At 36.6% G+C, this 8,161-nt stretch overlaps 1 pseudogene; it reads right to left on the reverse strand.

The window, feature by feature from the left end:
- Positions 1-2,221: 2,221 nt before the first annotated feature.
- LOC120170749 lies at positions 2,222-7,920 on the reverse strand (annotated as a pseudogene).
- Positions 7,921-8,161: the final 241 nt, after the last annotated feature.

Here is an 8,161-nt window from a genome sequence, read left to right on the forward strand (position 1 = left end):
TTAATAGCTTAAAATCAACATATATTAAAATATATAAGAACCAAAATAAAAAAACATAAATTAACATATATAAATAAATATGTACATGTATAACACAATTACCAACGTTGGACTAAAATAGATATGTATACAGATATGATATGTTTAAGATATAAATTAATCATACTTTATAACATAAAGGATTAAATAAAAACCAACAAACATTACAAACCAAACTAAAATACCAAAACTAATCATTTAAGGGACTAAAATATGCTTAACAGAATCTTGAGAGGCTAAAATAGTAAAAACATAAATTTAAAGGACTAAAATAAAAAAATAGAAAGTTAAAGGACTAAAATAAAAAATATTGAAACTTAAAGGGCTAAATAATAAAAATAAAAACATAAGTGACTAAAATAACAAAAAATAGACATTTAAAGGATTAAAATATCAAAACAGAAGCATAAGGGACTAAACAGTAATATGTACAAATTAGAACTCCAATCAAAAATATTAAATATTGTAAGTACTAGAAATGTAAATAACCCATAAATAGCATTTACAAACTAAAATAACATAAACCAGAAACATGAAGGACTAAATAATAATTAAATCAAATGTCAAACAATGACTAAAATAGAATATTTGAAAATATGGTAGCAAATTCAAATAACCAACAAAAAATAAACAACACACAAACTAGTGATCAAAATGAAATTATTATAAATACAATAGCCAAAGTCAAACATTGACCATAATAGCAGAATAAGTAAGAACGGGACTAAAACACAAATAAAGAAACAATAGTGCTCAAAATAAAATAAAACGGAACTTTATTAAATGGCTAATAAAAGGACATTATAAATGTGGGGGCCTAAAATGCAATTTTCCCCCAATGTGAAAACACGGAGAATGTGGGGTGCCAAAACAGAAGCGTTTTGGTTTGGCTACTTAAACCCAAACTGAGGCCCTTTCTATCATTCATTTCTCATTTCTCATTTCTCATTTCTCATTTCTCATTTCTCTTTGTTTCAGACAATAAAACCAGATAGAAAGTTTGAAACTCTCTCGAATTCCCCTCATCGGGGAAGAAAAGTTCGCCGCCGCCGATGGCATTTACGGCGGAGTACGGCGACCGGATCGACACAACTACCCTCAAAATACCCTTTTTTACCCTCAACCCGAAAACCACACCACCTACCCTAAAACCAACCCTAAACCTCTAGATCTAGGTTATTACCTTCTAGAAACAGAGAACACGGCGGCCTTTGGGCTTCCACGGCCTTGAACCACGGTGAGACACCTTTCTTTATTTTTGGTTTTTATTTTGTTGTGGTTTCGAATGGGCTCCCTCCCCTTTGCTTTCTTTCTCTCTCGGTTTTTTCTTTTTCCACGAATCCCCTTCTCCTCCGTAGCTTTTTTTTTTGAAACTCTTGATATCTTTGTTTTTAATCTGATGGATGTCCTCTTGCTTGGTTTGCTTTTCCCTTAATCTGATGTTGCTGCCCCAGGAGATAATGTTGTGACAGAGGCTAGATCTCTTTTGGACTTGTTTTCTTTATTTTTCTCTGATTTTCTGACTTGGATTTGATTTTCGGCTGACTGAAGGTGATCGATGTGGTCACTGTTCGAGGGATGGGCTCTGATCGGCTCGGGAAGCACTCGGCGGCGGCTTGGGAAGCAACGGCGGCAGCTCACGGGACGGGGGCACGAGAGGTGGAGAGTACGCGCCGACTGGAGAGTTAAACAGTTGCTGGTGGCGGCTGGATGACAAGAAACCCTAAAAAATTTAGGGTTGGCCGGTTCGGGTTTCCTTTGGGTTGAAAGCTTGGTGGGTTGCTGAACCGGGTCGGTTCGGGTAGGCTTGGGATGGGTTGAATGTATGGCTGTTGGGTCATCTTGGAACCGGGTGGGCTTGCAGTTATTGAGCTGGCTGGGGTAATTGGATCTGCTTGTAATGGTGGGCTTCAAGGCCTGCACAAAATGTGATATGTAAATGTAAAAAATACTAATAATATTAATGATACTAATGATAACAATAATAATAATATAATATAATATTTTTGTAGACCCGGACAAAAACGATTGTCTACAACGCCACCTCTCCTATAGCATCACAGAAGTTTGCTCATATTGGCTGCTTGCTTAACAAGCACTTAGGCGACTCAAGGTTTCATCACCCGAATGATATGGATATCGAGTTATCGTGATTAAGAAATGGGATACGTTGCTAAATCGTTTAAGCATCTAACCTTAGGAGTGAGGGAAGAAGTTTCTTAATCTTTTGCAGCTGCATAAAACAATGATTGCAGCACTCTCGCCTGTGTTCAAATTTTCAAAAACAATTAGTTCATAGCACTTCTACAAATCCACAATAGATGAGAAACTGAGAAGCATATATATCCATAAATAGGTATAACAGCACCTTTTCTCAGCATGCAGATCAACACCAACAACACGTGGGGCCGAAACAGTTGAGTGTATCATTGGACCAAAGACTGCTACAAGCTTCAGGAGCATATCCAATGAGATATTTACATGCCTGTATATTTAGATCAGAAGAAGCAAAAACCGGTACGAACATCATAAGTCATAAGTAGGAATGCGGTTTTATGTCCTGATGCCACCTCCATTATTTTATTGTTCAAGGGATGAAAAGTTATGTTTTAACAGAAATGGATGGAGTACAATAACAAACAATACCAAGAACTAGAACTTTGATGTGAAAATTACCTTTCCGTTTCACTATCTAATAAGCCCATAAGCACAGGAAGGACTAAGGAGGCCAGAAAACAGATCTAAGGTGAGAATCTCCATTTTTCCATAAGAACACCGATTGCATCTGCTTGACCCTGTTCCGGATGTAACCGAGTATAAGTAGGAGAGAATATGGATGACAAACCTTTAGGTGCTAAGAAATCAATTCATGAAATCTTCCCATAAATACATACAGAATGATCTGGCAGTTTCCGCAGGGCACCAATTGCACCTCTAATGTTTCTTTTCCCAAAAGTGTCTCACCACCTATAGTTCACCAAAAAATCAATTCAGAAAACCAATCAAAGAATGAATATATATATATATATATATACACATACATACATACATACATGTAAGAGGCAAACAAAATACTGAAACACGATGGAGATTCCTTTTCCCTTGTTCTTTTTACTAAACTTAAATTTGTCACCCGTCACAGGTTTTTAAATTCAAATGCACCCTTCTAAACCATAATAATGATATAATATTCTAAAATCCATTGTTTGTGCAAACAAGCTCACATCTTTCAATAATTTGATACATTAGCAACAGTTACAATGCATCCACCAATTAAATCCACTGACAGCTAAGTTTACCTGTAATTTTGTCAAGCGTGACCTAAGAGTGCTTAAGAATATATCATGAGTTTTCATTAGACTCTCGGTTATGTTTACATCATCAGAAGTGATTGATATGCCCTTTTTGTAACTTTCAACGATAGTAATATTCTCATTGGTAGCAGAACTTAATCCCATCCTAGAAATTTGATTATCAGTAATTGTACCATTTGGTCCACTTCTATCATTAGCAGAGGTTGCTTCCCTTCTCGAAAGTTGATTTCTAGAAAATACCTCACTTGCAATGGAAGTTGATTCCCTTCTGGTTTGATTTCCAGTAATGATCACATTATAAGCAGAGGTTGATTTTGATCTAGAAATTTGATTTCCAGTAATGGCGCCACTAGATGCCGAATTTGATTCCCTTCTAGAAAATTGATTTCCAGTAATGACGACGCTAGATGCCAAGTCTGATTCTCTTCTAGAAATTTGCTTTCCAATAATGATCCTCTCAGGAGTGATGGTTGATCCCTGTCTATAAGTTTGGTTTCTGGTAATGATCCTATCAGGGGTGAAGGTTAATTCTCCTCTAGAAATTTGATCTCCGGTAAAGAGCCCATCAGAAGTGGGAGTTGCTTCCCCTCTAGAAATCTGAATATCAGTAATACTTCACTCACAACTTGAAGTTGATCCCATTCTAGAAATTTGACTTCCTCTCTGGATGGCATCATTGGCAGAGACTGATTTTGTCTCCGAGATTTGTGTCTCAGCTTTCTGTTAGACAAAAACATGAGAATTATATTTAATTCGGTCATAAAAACATGACAAGTAAGCCTGTCCAACTTGGTTTCAACGGGTTTCTAATATCTGGATCATGCAATGATTGAAAAAACTACGAGAAAAAAATACAATTAACTTACCTCATGGCCAGTATTCTATCTGTTTCAGGTACCGGGGGAGGAGTACTATTAGTTACCGGATCATCACGGCTGCTTAATCTCTCTCTTCGTTCGAACTTCTCAACCAGAGTGCGTGTTCTACATGAAACAAAAGCCACTGCCAACACAGAAATTTATAAGGATCAAAATACATCCAATTTGATACGTAGAAGAGTTAACAGGGAAGTAAGAGCACACCTCCTCTGACAATCTTGACTGAGTTTGAATCTTTGATGCAAGTAAGGGATTCATCATCTGACAATGTAAGAAGAAACTAATCACAAACCATGAACTTCTAACGTACAAATGTATGGCCATAAGTATAACTGACTTGGATAAAATTATAACATGTTGTAGAATGGAGCTTACAAGTTTCTTGATTAGGGGGTGACAGTGTTGATGACACCTTTTCAGATTTCTCTATATCACCCTTGATGTTTGAATCCTTTTCATCACAGGATTTTCTAGCTCCATCTTCTGATACAAGCCTAGTTTGAGAATTCATATCCTTTTCACTGTCTAACCCACTTTTTATACTGCGGAGACTTCCTGATTCAACTGTAAGTGACAGCTTTTCAACCTCGAACTTGTTGACAGATGGTCTTTTATCATGAGCTGGTTTGAGCAGCATGCCTGGTTTTGTCCTTGAAAAGCTGATGGATTCTTTTTCAGAATTGTTTTGAGTCTTTAACAATAGGATTCACCCGTGGAACCACACTAGGTGTGATAAAAGACTTTTTACCCGATTGTCCATTAGATTTAGCATTAACTTCTGTTCCCAGACTCGGCTTCTCTGTTTCCAGATTACTTATTTCACAGGCATCCACTGGGAGTGACAACACTTTTTTAGGTGAATTCAAAGAGCCATCTTTCTGTTTGACAATAGGATTACTGCCAGCAGCTTTTTACAGAAGTGGGAACATCATGTCAAAGAAAAATATAGATTCAGAACTTTTAGAAAAAATTTCTATTTCGAAAATAAATTTATTTTCACATTTGTCATCAGGGTTGCTATCAAACTCCACAAAGATGGCGGATATTGACCGTACCAACAAAGTAGAAGTAGGTAGAATAACCAGTAGAAATAATAAAAACAACTGAAAAGTAAACTTACTGTCAATATATATATTCTTTATTTCCTTTGTCTCACAATCAGGGAGAAGGGTCGTGATCCCAAAGTAGACCTCATGGCACTACCTGCTTTCACCGAAGAATAACTTCTCTCAAGACTAAATTTCTTCTCCGTTTGATCATTTCTTCCGTATGGCTCAATATGCTGAGACATGTGCAAACAATGCATTTAGGAAGGTATGACCACTAACTGTCAATTAGGTTCAGAACTAAAGGGCTGCAGCTCAGAATTGAACCAACACAAGGGAATGCAAGGTATGAAAAGAATGATTGTAAATACCGCTACATCAGCTGCCCAAACTCCAACAGTATTTTGATAATACGAGCAACCTAAAAGTTTGCTTTCATTGATGCAAAGGTCGCCAAGTGTTGACCATCCCTATCAAAAGAATCATGGCAAACTACTGGCTCCCACGAATAAACCTACAGTTATGACAACAAAAATTCAGATTTTTGCTTAATTCAGATAGGATCAGACTGGTTTTACAACAGAGGGTAAAACCTTCAAACCATCACCGGCTCCACAGAATAAGGTTCTCCCATCAGAATGAAAGGCAATTGAGCGAACCCCAGTAGCCTGAAAAGAATGAACATATAAAACTACAATGAAAAAGGGTTATTATAAGTAATGATACTCTCTTTTTACATTTTTCTTTTCCTTTAAAGTAAGAGAATAAGTTTCTCATACTTGGAAAGTTTGCAGGAGCACGAAAAAGTAACCATGTCAATTAAACCATACAATATGCCTCTAATGCAGAAACATTAGGTTCAAACATTAAGTGAAGGGTATAATAGAATAGGTTTTCCAACCATTCTACACAGCATTGTGGTGGATGAGTTGCAAAATACCATAGAAGAGGAACAGAAGAATTTGATTGAGGAGATGAGAATGGTGACTGAAGAGCAGAAGCATGGTATGGAAGATGCCAATGGGGACTCTGAAGCCATGGCTGTTGATTAGCTTGGAGCTGCATCCAAGTTTTGCGCTTGTAACGTTTTGCAGTTTCAAATCTTGATCGTTTTCATTGGAATAGTAGTTTTGAAGTTCAAATGTAGTGGGACATCAGAATATTCTTAAAAATTTGTTTGTAACTTATTTAGCTAACGATTCTATCAATATATATGTTAAGGAAAATCAATAATCATAACCCTCTATGACTTCTTTCTCTTCCTCCCTCAAATTAATAAATAAAGTAAACGACTCATTCTAACATAAAATCAGAATATTGGGCAGAGGGGATTGCGACAAAGAAGGAAGTGCAAGCTTCTACGCTTGTAGCTTGGAGACAAATAAGCTTATATACCTCAGATCTCGTAGATCCAATCAGTTCAAAGGTTTCTAAATCCCAGAATTTAACTGTTCTATCTGCTGAACCTGAAAATTGTGGTCGGTCCATCAATTATGATACTCCCAATAACACATTGATTTCAAGATAGTAAACAATTCCAAAAAAAAAAAAATACAAGTTCCACAAACAATATGATAAAAGGAACAAATTTGAAGTCTGAATTTTCAATATATTTACAGAAAATTTATGCATGATACATGGACAGCCATGTCATTTTCCCGATCTAATAGTTAAAAGCTTACTGAAAAAGATTTGATCATTGCAGCAAGTTAAGGAAGTTTATCCCACCTTAACCTGAAAAAAAATTTCATCAAGCATGAAATGACACACAATGCAGAAAAAAGGAAAATGAAACTATAATAAATCAACTGATTTGTACTGAAGTCAAAGACTCACCTGTGGCTAAGAGAAACTCAAGAGGATGGAAGTCTATGGTGCGAATATGCCTTCATGAAACTTAAACTCATTCAAGAGTTTTCCAGCAGTAAGATCCCACACCTTTTCAGTAGTGACAGGATACAAATGTGAAATGATTAGATAAATAGAATTGATGACTCATTCAACACGGATAATGGTAAGGTTCCTATTTTACCTTTACAACATTATCAAATCCACCAGAAACTACCCAGCGGCCATCAGGAGTGAATCTAATCATACTATCGCCTCTAGTATGGCCCTTGTACGATGAATGCATCCCTTCTTTCTGATATCCCAAACCTTTAGATTTGCGTCCATGGAACCAGATGCAAAGAACTCACCAAATGGATGGAATTCCAAGGCAGTGCAATTAGATCTGTGTCCGGTAAGTCCGCGAATCACTACACTTCAAGAACAACATCAAGCATTTTACAAGTTGATTCTTAATTTCAGTTTGGAATAAAAGCCGGTTATCCAGACATTCCATGTTTTAAACGACTGAAAGTTCAAAAGTAGGTTCGAGCTGTGAAATAACTTATCCAACATTGTTCTTTATGTTTAAAAAACTCCCACCATGACACTGTTATCATTCGACGTCTAACTGATAGAGAAGGCAATTAACATTTCCTAAGGAGGAATCAAAGACTCACTCTTTGTTTCTTCCAGATCCCAAAGCTTTATCCCACCAGTAGATGATCCAGCATGCACCAAGACTTCTGCAGAGTCAAAAGCTAAAGATTCCACCGGACTTGTATGACCACATAGAGACTGCACATTAACATGCATGTTACCATACCCTTAATCATTTTTTGAGATACAAACTCACCCTTATTGGCATCTATTAATCCAAAATGTGATTTCAAGCAACAAAAAAAACTGTTAGCCTTTAAGAGACCATCCGAGGCTAAACTTGGAAAGAACGGAACTAAGAGGAAAATCATAAACAACTTACCATTAGAGAAGAGGGTTTTCCAATTGACCAAATATTAACTTTATGATCATCTCCGCCGGTAATGAGAACTCTACA

Source organism: Hibiscus syriacus, unplaced genomic scaffold (genome assembly GCF_006381635.1).
Source record: "Hibiscus syriacus cultivar Baekdansim isolate YM2019G1 unplaced genomic scaffold, ASM638163v2 tig00111792_pilon, whole genome shotgun sequence".
Taxonomy (NCBI): Eukaryota; Viridiplantae; Streptophyta; class Magnoliopsida; order Malvales; family Malvaceae; genus Hibiscus; species Hibiscus syriacus.